Source organism: Molossus molossus, unplaced genomic scaffold, assembly GCF_014108415.1.
Source record: "Molossus molossus isolate mMolMol1 unplaced genomic scaffold, mMolMol1.p scaffold_m16_p_4, whole genome shotgun sequence".
In the NCBI taxonomy this organism is placed as follows: domain Eukaryota; kingdom Metazoa; phylum Chordata; class Mammalia; order Chiroptera; family Molossidae; genus Molossus; species Molossus molossus.
In genome coordinates this window covers 79,526,470-79,538,741 of record NW_023425377.1, presented here as the reverse complement: position 1 = coordinate 79,538,741, position 12,272 = coordinate 79,526,470, and positions in this window count along the sequence as shown.

The window sequence follows — 12,272 nt, the reverse complement described above, 5'->3', positions numbered from 1 at the left end:
GTTTGATTCCAGTCAAGGGCATGTACCTTGGTTTCGGTTTGTCCCCAGCCCTGTTTCGGTCAGGTTGCATGGGAGGCAACCAGTCGATGTGTCCCTCTCACATGAATGTTTCTCTCTCTTCCGCTCTCTCTCTGTACCTCAGGCCGACGCTCTAACCGCTGAGCAAAACCGGCCAGGGCTCTCTTCCGCTCTCTCTATCTTTCTCTCCTTCCCTCCCACTCTGTCTGATAAAATGGAAAAATATCCTTGGGTGAGGACTAAAATAAATAAATAAATAAATAAATATATTCACACTGTTTTACAACCATCTCCACCATCCATCTCCAGAACTTTTTCATCTTCCCAAACTGAAACTCTGTCCCCGTTAAACACTAACCCTCACCCTCTTCCTCTAGCTTCTGGCTTCCACCATCTAGTTTCTGTCTCTATGGATGTGATTCATCTAGGGATGTTCTAGAGTGGAATTCACAAAGTATTTGTCCTTTTGTGACTGGCTTATTTCATTCATTCAGTACTCCAAAAAGAAGTCCCATCCCCATTAACAGTCCTAACAGTCACTCCCCATCCCTCGCCCTCGCCCTCGCCCTCAGCAACCATGAATCCACTTTCTGTCTAGATTTGCCCGTTCTGGACATTTCACATAAATGGAAGAACACACTGTGTGGCCTTTTTTGCCTGGCTTCTTTCACAGCGCGTCACACAGTCAAGGTTTGTCCACGTTGCAATGAGTGTCAGTGCTTCACTCCTTTTAATGGCTGCATAATATTCATATAGATATAGATATATCACATTTTATCTATCCATTCATAAGCTGATGAACGTTTGGGTTGTTTCCATCTTTTGCCTATTATGAATAAAGCTGCTGTAAATATTTATGTACAATTTTTCATGTGAACATAGGTTTTTATTTCTCCTGGGTGGATACCTAGGAGTAGAATTGCTAAGTCAGATGGAAACTTGGTTTCACCTTGGAGGAACCGCCAGATTGTTTTCCACAGCAGCTGCTCCATTTTTCATTCCCATCAGCAATGCCTGAGGGTTCTAATTTTTCCAAATCCTCGCCAGCACTAGTTATTAGCCCCAGAGACACCTCACTAGTCTCTCTCGAGTCCTGCCCTGCAGTGGGGAGAACAGCTCCCTTGTTCCTGTGGTCCTCCCGTGTTCTTTCTGTGATTCGTAAAATCCAGGAAAGAAAAACAACAAACAGCAATAATGATGATGCTGATGGCAAGGGCCTCCTATGTGCTGGGAACTGTACTAAGTCTTCTTCACGTATCCATTCATTTAATAATAATCCATTTTGCAAATGGGCTCAGTAGAGGCTCAGAGAGAGCATGGCCTGGCTGGAGGCTCCCCAGCCTAGAGGGGCTGGGCACCCAAGTCTCTGAGCCTTGTCACCCAGACTTAGGGCTGTGCTTGACAATTAATGTGTTTTATTTTTATTTTTCCTTTTCTTCTTCTCCTTGGAGATTCCAGCTGTGCCTTGGGAACTTGGCATTGGCAGGGCCAGGAGCTTCTGTTGGGGTGTTTAAAGACCTTTAAAAGGTGTTCCCAGCATTTCCCTGGTGCTGTGCAATAATTAGGCTTGGTGATTAGGAGAATATCTTCAGTGGGAGTGTCTCTGAGGATACCTTGGTACATTTGGGGAGCAAGGAGGTGTGGCTGCCCACCTGGCCTGCCCTCCAGAGGCCCTTGCTGCCTCTCCTGAGACATCCAAGGGCCAAGTGCCTGCAGTGGCTTTGCAACTGGTGGGCGTGTGGCTCTGTACACGTGTCTGTAGGTCTTGGGGCTTCAGCTGGGTGGGATTAATGTCCTTATAAGAAGAGGAGACCAGATCTCTCTCTCCATTATATGAGGACACAGTGAAAAGGCAGCCACCTGCAGGCCAAGAAGAACACCCTCACGAGCCACTGACTCTGCTGGCACCTTGGTCTTAGACTTCCAGTCTCCAGAACCGTGAGAAAATAAATTTTGGTTGTTTAAGCCACCCAATCTATGGCATTTAGTTATGGCAGCTTGAGCACACTAAGACAAGGAGTTATGTAATTTAATCCCCAGAATAGCCCCAGGAGCAAGTTGCTGTAGCCAAGGAGACCCAGAGGCCCAGAGAGGGCAAGTCACTCTCCTAAGATCACACAGCCAGAAATTGACAGACATAAGATTCAGACTCAAGTCTGACTAGTTCTCAGTCCTGCATGAATCTATCTCCCCAACCTTCCCCAGACCCAACACTGCAAACCACTCCAGGGAGGCAGTTTAGGTTCATTGTTAATAGAGAGATGTGGGTTCAAATTCTTACTCTGGCATTCTGCTCACTGAGTGATGGCAACCAAGGTACATTCTCTGTCTGAGCCTCAGTTTCCCCATCTGCAAAACAGGAGTCCTAACAGTTCCAGAAAGTTGTGAGGGTGGAAAATAATCAGACATGACAACTCCTTAGCTGGGGTTTAGCACAGAGTAAGAACATTTGGGCAGCTGTCCTCTCTGACCCTTAGTTTCTTCTTCTATAAAATGGCCATAATGTTGGTACCTACTTGTGTAAAGTACTTGAGTCAAAGACTTGAGTGGATGGGAATAAAGAGCTCAGAACACGGGCTGAAGCCAGTAAGCACTTGATATATATTAATTAAAAAAAATTTTTCTTTATTGATTGTAGAGGAGGAAATGGAGAGAGAGAGAGAGAGAGATAGAAACATCGATGAGAGAGGACATTGATTGGCTGCCTCCTGCATGCCCCCCACTGGGTATTGGGCCCACAACCTGGGTAGGTGCCCTGACTGGGAATAGAACCGGTGATCTCTTGGTGCATGGGTCGACGCTCAACCACTGAGCCACACCGGCGGGGCTTTATATTAATTTTTAAAATGATCATAAAAACAAACATACCCACCAACCCACACCACAACCCAAGGATGAATAGCTGCTTTTTCTTTCTTTCTTTCTTTCTTTTTTTTTTTAATTTTTTAAATTTTTTATCCTCACTCAGGGACACTTTTGCATTTATGTTCAGATAGAGTGGAAGGAGAGAGGGAGGAAGAGAGAGAGAAATATCGGCTGGTTGCCACCCACAGGACCCCAACCGGGGCCAGGGACAAACTGCAACCGAGGTACGTGCCCTTAATGGAAACCGAACCCGGGTCTCTCTGGTCTGCGGGCCGACACTCTAACCGCTGAGCCAAACTGGTCAGGGCAGTAGCTGCTTTTTCTACAAACTGGGCTTTTCAGCCTGGTCACCTAGGAGCACGTAGGGCTATTTGTATTTAAATGTAAATTAAGCCCTGGCCAGTTTGGCTCAGTGGTTAGAGCATCGGCCTGCGGTCCCGAGAAGCCCAGGTTCGGTTCCCGATAAGGGCATGTACCTTGGTTGCAGTTTGTCCCTGGCCCTGGTTGGGTCATGCGGGTGGCAGCCACTCAATATGTCCCTTTCTCGTTGATATTTCTTTCTCTCTCTCTTCCTCTTTCTCCCTCCCACTCTATCTGAACAAAAAAAATGGAAAAATGTCCTCCAGTGAAGATTTAAAAAAAAAAGTAAATTAATTAAAATGAAAAAATTGAGTTCCTTTGTTGCCCTGGCGCACACATCTCAAGGGCTCAGTGGCCACAAGCAGCTGGCATGTCAACAACCCCAAACTAGAATAGTGCCATCTTGGTAGAAAGTGCTGGTAGGCAGTGCTGTGTGGAGACCCTCCCTTAGGTCAGGAGAGGCAGGCCGCTCTGCGTCCACTGGCCCACGGGCACAGTTCCATGACTGTCCACACGGGGGCAGTGTGTCCCAGGATCCAGCAACTTGGGCACAAGCTGAGCTAAGGGTGCTACAGCATCCCTCAGCTTGCAGGTGCTTGGGAAGTACCCACCCTGGGCCAGGCACTGTGCTGGACACCGCGCAGCCCTGAGACATTCTAGTCCAGAGCACCCCTCTGTACTTGGGCTGGGTCACTCTCTGTAGGGGGACATCCTGGGCACTGTGGGGTATTGAGCAGCATTCCTGGACCCCATTCACTAGATTACAGGATTACCCTCAGTAGTGACAATCAAAAATGTCACCGACATTACTGACTGTCTTTTGGTAGGACATAATCACAGTCAGGTGAGAATCATCGTTGACAGCTGCCTCACTGGAATAATAAACAATAATAATTATTATTATAACAAAACCCAACACTCATGGACTGTTTACTGTGTACCAGGCCTTGTTTTAAGCATTTTGCATAAATTAAACCCTCTGAGGTAGGTAACTGTTACATAGTATCTCTATTTTACAAAAAAGGAAATGGAGAAAGGTTGAATCACTGCCTCAAGGTTATAGCTCAACCTCATGGAGCTGGGATTTATTTTTTTATTTTTTTTATTTTTTATCCTCACCCGAGGACATTTTTTCATATTTTTGTTCAGATAGAGCGGGAGGGGAGAGAGAGAGAGAGAGAGAGAGAGAGAGAGAGAGAGAGAGAGAGAGAAACATCAACGTGAAAGGGACACATCGAGTGGCTGCCACCCGCACGACCCAACCAGGGCCGGGGACAAACTGCAACCGAGGTACGTGCCCTTAGCGGGAACTGAACCCAGGTCTCTCTGGACCACAGGCTGACGCTCTAACCGCTGAGCCAAACCGACCAGGGCGGAGCTGGTATTTAAACCCAGAAATTGTGAGTGCGAAGTCTGGGCTATTACTGATCAGCCCACTTCTCTCCATTCCCACAGCCTCCATCATCTACTGTGGACCAGCGCAGTCCCCTCCGCCCTGGTTCTCCAGCTCCCACCCTCGCCCCACCACCACAGCCTGTCTTCCCATTAGCAGCCATCAGAGGGCTCCTGTGAGCACCCAAGTCATGTCCCGCCTCTGTCCACTGCCCTCCAGGGACCCCATCTCCTTGAGGGTAAAAACCTCAGGCCTCCCTGCCCTTTATAAGGTCCTACACCATCTGTTCCCATCTCCTCCCTTCCATTACCTCCTCCCTTTCTCTCCCTTGCTCACTCTGCTCCATCTATATGTGTCCCTCTATCACACCAGGCTCTGTCCTGCCCCAGGACCTTTGCAGGGGCTGTGTCCTTTGCCTGGGTTGCTCTTCTTGTAGATATACCAATGCCTTGCTCACTTCCTCAGAGAGTCCCTTTCTAATCCCTGTATCTAAAATTTCATCCCTTTCCCAAGCCCCCTACTCTGCTTTATTTTCTTCTCTTTACCATTACTTCTATCTAATACCCTATATATTTTAGTTATTTATATGTGTTTGTCATCTGTCTGCCCCCACTTAGAATGCCAGTAAGGCAGGATTTTTTTGTCTGATTTCTCATTGCTGTGTCCCCAGTTCCTAGAACTGTGGCTAACACACAGTAGGTGCTCAATAAATGTTTGTTGAATGAAAAACTGGCTCTGTTATTTCTGTACAGCTCATTATAATAATAATCCTGAGCATTTATTGAGTATCTTATGTGTGCCAGCCTATGTGGGAATTTTTTCATATAATTTACTTATTTTTTGAGATGTAGTTCATATATCAAATTTATCATTTTTTTAGTCCTCACCGAGGACACTTTTCAGATAGAGTGGGAGAGAAAAAGAGAGACAGAGAGAGAAAAATGTCAATGGAGAGAGACACATCGATTGGTTGCCTCCTGCACAACCCTGACAGGGGCTGGGGATCAAACCTGCAACTGAGGTACATGCCCTGGACTGGGAATCAAACCCACAACTCTTTGGTCTGCAGGTCGATGCTCTAACCATTGAGCAAACTGGCCAGGAAATTTATTATTTTAAAGTATACAATTCAGTGGGTTTTAGTATATTTAAGATGTTGTGCTGCCATTACCACTAATTATTGCATATTCCATCACCCCAAAAAGAAATCCTGTCCCTGTCAGATAGTCACTCACCATCTCCTCCCCAAGTCCCTGGCAACCACTAATCCACTTTCTGTCTCTGTGTATTTGCCTGTTCTGAACATTTCATATAAGTGGCATCACACACTACATAGCCTTTTGTATCATGGCTTCTCCATAATGTATCACGTGTCAGTGCTTCACTCCCTTTCATGGCTGTCTAATATTACAGTGCATTCTGGGTCCAGGGTTCAATGTGGATGGACACATTTTGTTTATCTATTCACCTATCAGTGGACACTTGGGTTGTTCCCACTTTTTGGCTGTTACGAATAATGTTGCTGTGAACATTCATGTGTAAGTTTTTTGTTTGAACACTTGTTTTCTTCATATCCTTGCCAACATTTGTTATTATTTGTCTTTTTTACTCTAGCCATCCTAGTGGATGTTGAATGTTATCTCACTGTGATTCTGATTTGCATTTTCCTGATGACTAACAATGTTGGTCATTTTTTTTTTTACTCACACAAACCAACATTTACTGGGTATCTACTATGTGCAGAGCATTTTTTCATGTGCTTATTAGTATATGGACATTTTTATCATCACCCCATTTTAAAAGATGCAGAAACAGGGACTCAGATAGGGACAGCCACTTTCTGAAAGTCACATAGCCAGTGGGTGGAGGGCAAGTATATGTGGGATGAGAACCAGACAGTCTACTAGCTACTCAAAATGAGACTGCTCTGAGCATCTGTGTGCAAATCTTTGTATGGAGATACATTTTCATTTCTATTGGGTAAATATCTAGGAATGAAATGGCTAGAGCCAACAGTAGGTATGTGTTTAACCTTTTGAAAACCTGCCACGTGGTTTTCCATTTTGCATTCCTACCAGGTGGGAATAAGGGTTCCAGTTGCCCTCTATTTTCACCAGCTCTTAGTGTGGTCAGACTCTTTCACATTAGTCATTCTGGTCTAACTGTATCTCACTGTGCTTTTAATTTGCTTTTTCCTAAGTGCTTCTTGGCCATTTGTATATCTTTTTTTTTTTGGTAAAGAGCAAAAGCTAATGTTTATGGAGCTGTGCAACCAACATTCATGAGTGCCTACTATAGGCCAGGCTCAGGGTTTGGGTGCTAAGAACAAAACCATGACCCAGACAGACCCAGACCCCTCAGTCTTCTTGGATCATACCATCTTTGAGAAACTAAAAATAAAAGGAAACAAATAAATATTCTCTCTGATTGCAGATTGGGGACAGTGATGGAGGCATAGGTAGGATCAGGATCCAGTTCCTCTGATACTGTGTCCACAAGGTATCACTGATTTTCTTTACAGGGGGAGGCAGTGAGCACTCCGTTTTCAGTTATGAGGCCTGGAGAAGGGCAGGGACTTCAGTGCTGTGGAATCTGCTGCCTGACTCCAGGGCTGGCACTTTGATCCCAGGTGCCCCTCTGTCCTGCCTGCCTCCAGCGCTGGGCCGCACTCACCTTTGCTCTCAGTTCTGTGCTAGAAAATGGCCTTGTTCCTGGCTCCTGAACCCCCTCATAAAATCTAACTCCTCAAGGCATGGAGACCAATGTCTTTGGGAGAAGGTGAGAAGACCCAGAAGCCAGGAGTTCAGGCCTCTCAGATATCAAGGTGTGGCAGCTATGAGTGGACTTTGTCTCTCTGCACCTGTGGGGTGGGGAAGGCAGAGTCAGCCTTTACAGCTGGCTGGGTCCGGGGGCCAGTTCACCATCTCTCTGTGGGCTTCAGTTTCCACATATCACTCACTGGAGGCCTTCCCAGTGCCCACCCAGCTCCTGGCTCATAGTAGGCACCTAGTGAGTGGATGAGATGACAAGATACTCCATGCTGGTCTGCTCCCTGCTCACTTCTTCCCCCAATGCCCAGGGCAGAGCTGCTGCTGGGAGGGGGTGTCACAGATGATATTTAATAATAAATAATTACTTGGGGGAATACATGAATGCACTAACTCTTCTCCCACCTGATTTGTTTCCCTGCCCTTAACTGCAGTCCCCACACTGCCTGCCCATTTCAGTGTCTTTTTAAACATTTAAATATTTATTAAACACCTATATACTTTAAAAGTACCACCTCTTGGGACATTTCTTTTTATTACAGCTTTATTGAGGTTTAATTGACATGCAACAACTGCTCATTTAAAATATACAATTTGATGATTTTTGTCATATGCCTACCCCCGTGCAACCATGGGCACAGTCACAATAGTGAACTAACATTTCCATCATCCCCAAAAGTTTCCTTCAGCCCTCCCTGTCCCCCACCCCTATCCCCAGGCAGCCAGCAATCTACTTTCAGTTACAATAGACTTCTGTAGTTGACATTTTTCAGAACTTTCTATAAATGGAATCATACAGTACTGTACATCCTCTGTGGCTGCCTTCTTTCAGCATTGATTATTCCTTCATATTGTTGTGGAGTTTTCCCTTTTCATGGCTTAATAATATTCTAGTGTCTGGGTTGACCACAGTTTGTTTATTCCACTCACCTGTTGGTGGACGTTTATTTCTGTTGCTACCAGTTTGGGAATGTTATCAATCAAGCTGCTAAGAACATCTGTGTGGACATGTGCTTTTATTTCTCTTGGGTGCATGTATTAGTTAACGATTTCTGTGTAAGGAATCACCCCTAAACATGGTGCTTTAAAACAGTAAACATTTATTATCTTACACAGTTTCTCAGGGTTAGGAATTTGGAAGTGACTTAGCTGGATGGTTCTGGACTGGGGTCTCTCATGAGGCTGCATTCAAGTTGTTGGCTAGAGCTGCCTCTTCTAAAGGTTTGACCAAGACTGGAGGAGCCAATTCCAAAATGGCTCCCTCACATGGTTGTTGGCAGGAGGCCTCAGTTCTACCACATATGACTCTCCAGGAGGATAGCCTAGACTTCTGTAGACTGCTATAATGCCTGGTGTGTCCTTGGTATATAGCAAGCAAGAGGGAACCCAAGATGTAAGCCAAAAACATTTCATAATCTAACTTTGAAGTCACATCTGCCATATCCTATTTGTTAAAAGTATAACACTAAATTCAACCTACATCCTAGACAGGAGGCAAATTATACAAGGCCATGAATGCCAGGCAGTGAGGCTCACTGGGGGCCATCCTAAAGGTTACCTACCCTGTCCCCTAGTATTTAAATATGTATTTAAGCAAACAGTAAGCTTTTACTGTGTACTTCACAAGAACTATCTCATTGGCTATTTATAACAGCTCTCTGCAAAACAAAACAAAAACTAATATAATCACATGATCTCACTTATACGTGGAATCTAATGAACAAAATAAACTGATGAACAGAATAGGTCCAGAGGCATGGATACATGAAACAGACTGACAGATCTCAGAGGGGGGGGTTGGGGGGACAGGAAGAGATTAACCAAATAACTTATGTGCATAGCCCATGGACGCAGATAATAGTAGGGTGAAGGCCTGGGGTGGGGCAGGGGCTAGGTAGAGGAGGGCAAAGGCGGGGAATGGGGGATATCTATAAACTGTCAATAATTAAAAATATATATATTGTAAAAAAAACTAGCCCTGGCTGGTTTGGCTCAGCGGTTAGAGCGTCGGCCTGCAGTCCAGAGAGACCCGGGTTTGGTTCCCGCTAAGGGCATGTACCTCGGTTGCAGTTTGTCCCCGGCCCTGGTTGGGTCATGCGGGTGGCAACCACTCGATGTGTCCCTTTCACGTCGATGTTTCTTACTCTCTTCCTCTCTCTCCCTCTCACTCTATCTGAACAAAAAACGAAAAAATGTTCTTGGGTGAGGATAAAAAAACAAACAAACAAACAACTAATATTATGCCTACTTTATAGATGGGGAAACAGACCAAAGGAAGTTAAGTCACCACCTACTGTCGACACTAGAGTCAGCAGCAGAAATAAGATTCGATCCCGAACTTTAAGTCTTGTATGAGATGGAGGCCAATCACAGCAAAGAGAAAGAGCAGATAAGGGAAGAAGGGAAGAAAGTATAATTATTATTTTTTACTGTAGAGAAAGAGAAGAAACACCCAAGAAAGCTGGGTTCCTTCATTGATTTCACAGATTTTATTGAGCATTTTATGTATGCCAGGTAGTGTTTCAGGCCCTGGGGATGCCACAGAGAACAAGATGGACAAAGTTCTCTGGACACATGGAACTCAAACACATGGTTGACTGATTGCACTTGTCACTATCCAGTCTAGCACCTGGCACACAGGAGTGTTGCTGGAGGAGAGGAGAGGCCCAGGGCTCTGTGCTGGACATGGGGGGCCCCATGGTGACCAAGGCACACATGTTCACTGCCCACCTGGAGCTCGCAGTCCAGTGATGGATATGGATAGCAAACCATGTTTGCAAACAATAAATTACTCATCCATTCTTTCCTTCAATATTTATTGAGCTCCTATTGTGTACCTGGCCAGGTTCTAGATATAGCAGTGATCAAGACAGACATAGACATGCTATATTATAAGTAAAGAGATAAATAGCCCTGGCCAGTTTGGCTCAGCAGTTAGAGCATCGGCCTGCGGTCCAGAGAGACCCGGGTTCGGTTCCCGCTAAGGGCACGTACTTCGGTTGCAGTTTGTCCCCGGCCCTGGTTGGTCGTGCGGGTGGCAGCCACTCGATGTGTCCCTTCGCATCGATGTTTCTCACTCTCTCTCCCTTCCTCTCTCTCCCTCCCACTCTATCTGTACAAAAAATGGAAAAATGTCCTCGGGTGAGGATTAAAAAAAAAAAAAAAAAGAGAGAGATAAATAAAAAGGATTATTTTGGTCTGTGAAAGGGCTAGGAGGACAGGAATTCAACAGGGTGATGACTGGGTTGGAAGCCGTGTTAGGAAGGCCTGTCTGATGTCCTCCCCTGGACAACATTTTTCTTGTTTCTCTGGTTGTAGGTTCTTTGTTCAAGTGGAGCTCTCGTCTATTTTGGGGGGGGGAGGAATCTGGCTGAGGTGGGGATAGAAGTCCCCAAGATGAGTTTCAAGGAGCTAATCTTTCCACTCTCCCAATCAACTAATAAATGGAGACTTTGACCCTTCTCTTACCCCTTATCTCAGGAAAGGAGAGTACAGTGTGTCAAGGTGCAGCTCAGAAGGTGTGTAATGGGATCTGGGCAGAGCCAGGTTGGGAGAGGAGGTGGGGGGTCCAGCCAGGTCAGGGCTGGGAGAGGTAATGGCACCTCAGTTTCCTTGTCTGTAAAATGGGTTTCCAGTACCATGAACATTTCAGGCTTTTATTCTTTTTCCATCATTCAGAAGGCATTTATTGAATGACTCCTGTGTGTTTGGGCTTCATTTTAGGTCTCTTTCTGTAAGAGGCCAGACAGTAAATATTTTAGGACTGTTGCAACTACTCAAGTCTGCTGGTGCAGGCTGAAAGCAGCTTGGAGCTCTATATGTAAATTAAGAGGCTTGGTTGGATCTCAAGAATATCAACAGGGTAATAGGGTTGGTATAAGGGGCTTAAAGTCCTTTGGTATACAGTAGGCACTTCATTAATGCTTGTTTGCTGCCTGGAATATAGCAGGCATTGCGCTAATGCCTGGTTTACTATAGGCATTCCATAATGTTTTTGCCTGCCTGGTATATAGCAGGTATTGCATTAATGCTTTTGCTCTCTCTGGTATATAGCAGGCATTACATTAATGCTTGGTTCATGCCTAGTTAGATAGCAGGTGCTGCACTCATGTCTGGCCCATACTTGGGATATAGCAGGTGCTACATTAATGCCTGGTGTGTGCCTGGTATATAGCAGGTACTGCATTAATGCTTGGTCCATGCCTGCTACACAGTAGGCATTCCATTAGAGCTTCTGCATACGTGGCATGTAGGAGGAGCTGTGTTAATGCTCCCCCCTCCTGGGGCCCAGTATACAGGAGGCGTTCCATTAATGCTTGTTCCAAGAACGGATGAGTGGAAGGTTCTTTCTGGTTAGCCAATGCCAGGGCGCTTCCCGGGAGACCGTGAAGGCTGGGACCCCAATGTGTCACGTGGGGCGGGGGACAGCCCGGTGACCGCATTGGCCGGGTCCGTGGCTCCCACTGTCTAGCTGAGCCGGGTCGCCCGGGGCGAGATGAGCCGAGCGCAACCGAGCGCGCCGGCCGAGTCCGCCGCATTCCCACAATCCCAGGCGGCCCCGCCTGGCTCCTGGCTGAGCGTCCCCCTTCCCACGTTGGCGCAACCAAACCCGCGGGTGCGTCCGCCTCGCCCCGCCCCGCCCCGCCCACCCCACCACTAGTCCCGCCCCCGCGGCGGGCGCATGGGCCGCCCCACCCTCCCATTGGCCGTGCCGCCCGCCCGTCGGCTCTGTGCCCGCGCGGGTTAGGTTGTGCGGCGCTGTCGCTCGGTCGCGGCGGCTGCGGTTGGCGGCGGTGGTAGCGGCGGCAGCGCGGGCGCAGGGCGGCCGGGCTGGAGTGTACGGCCGAGGGGGACCGGTGTTCGCAGGC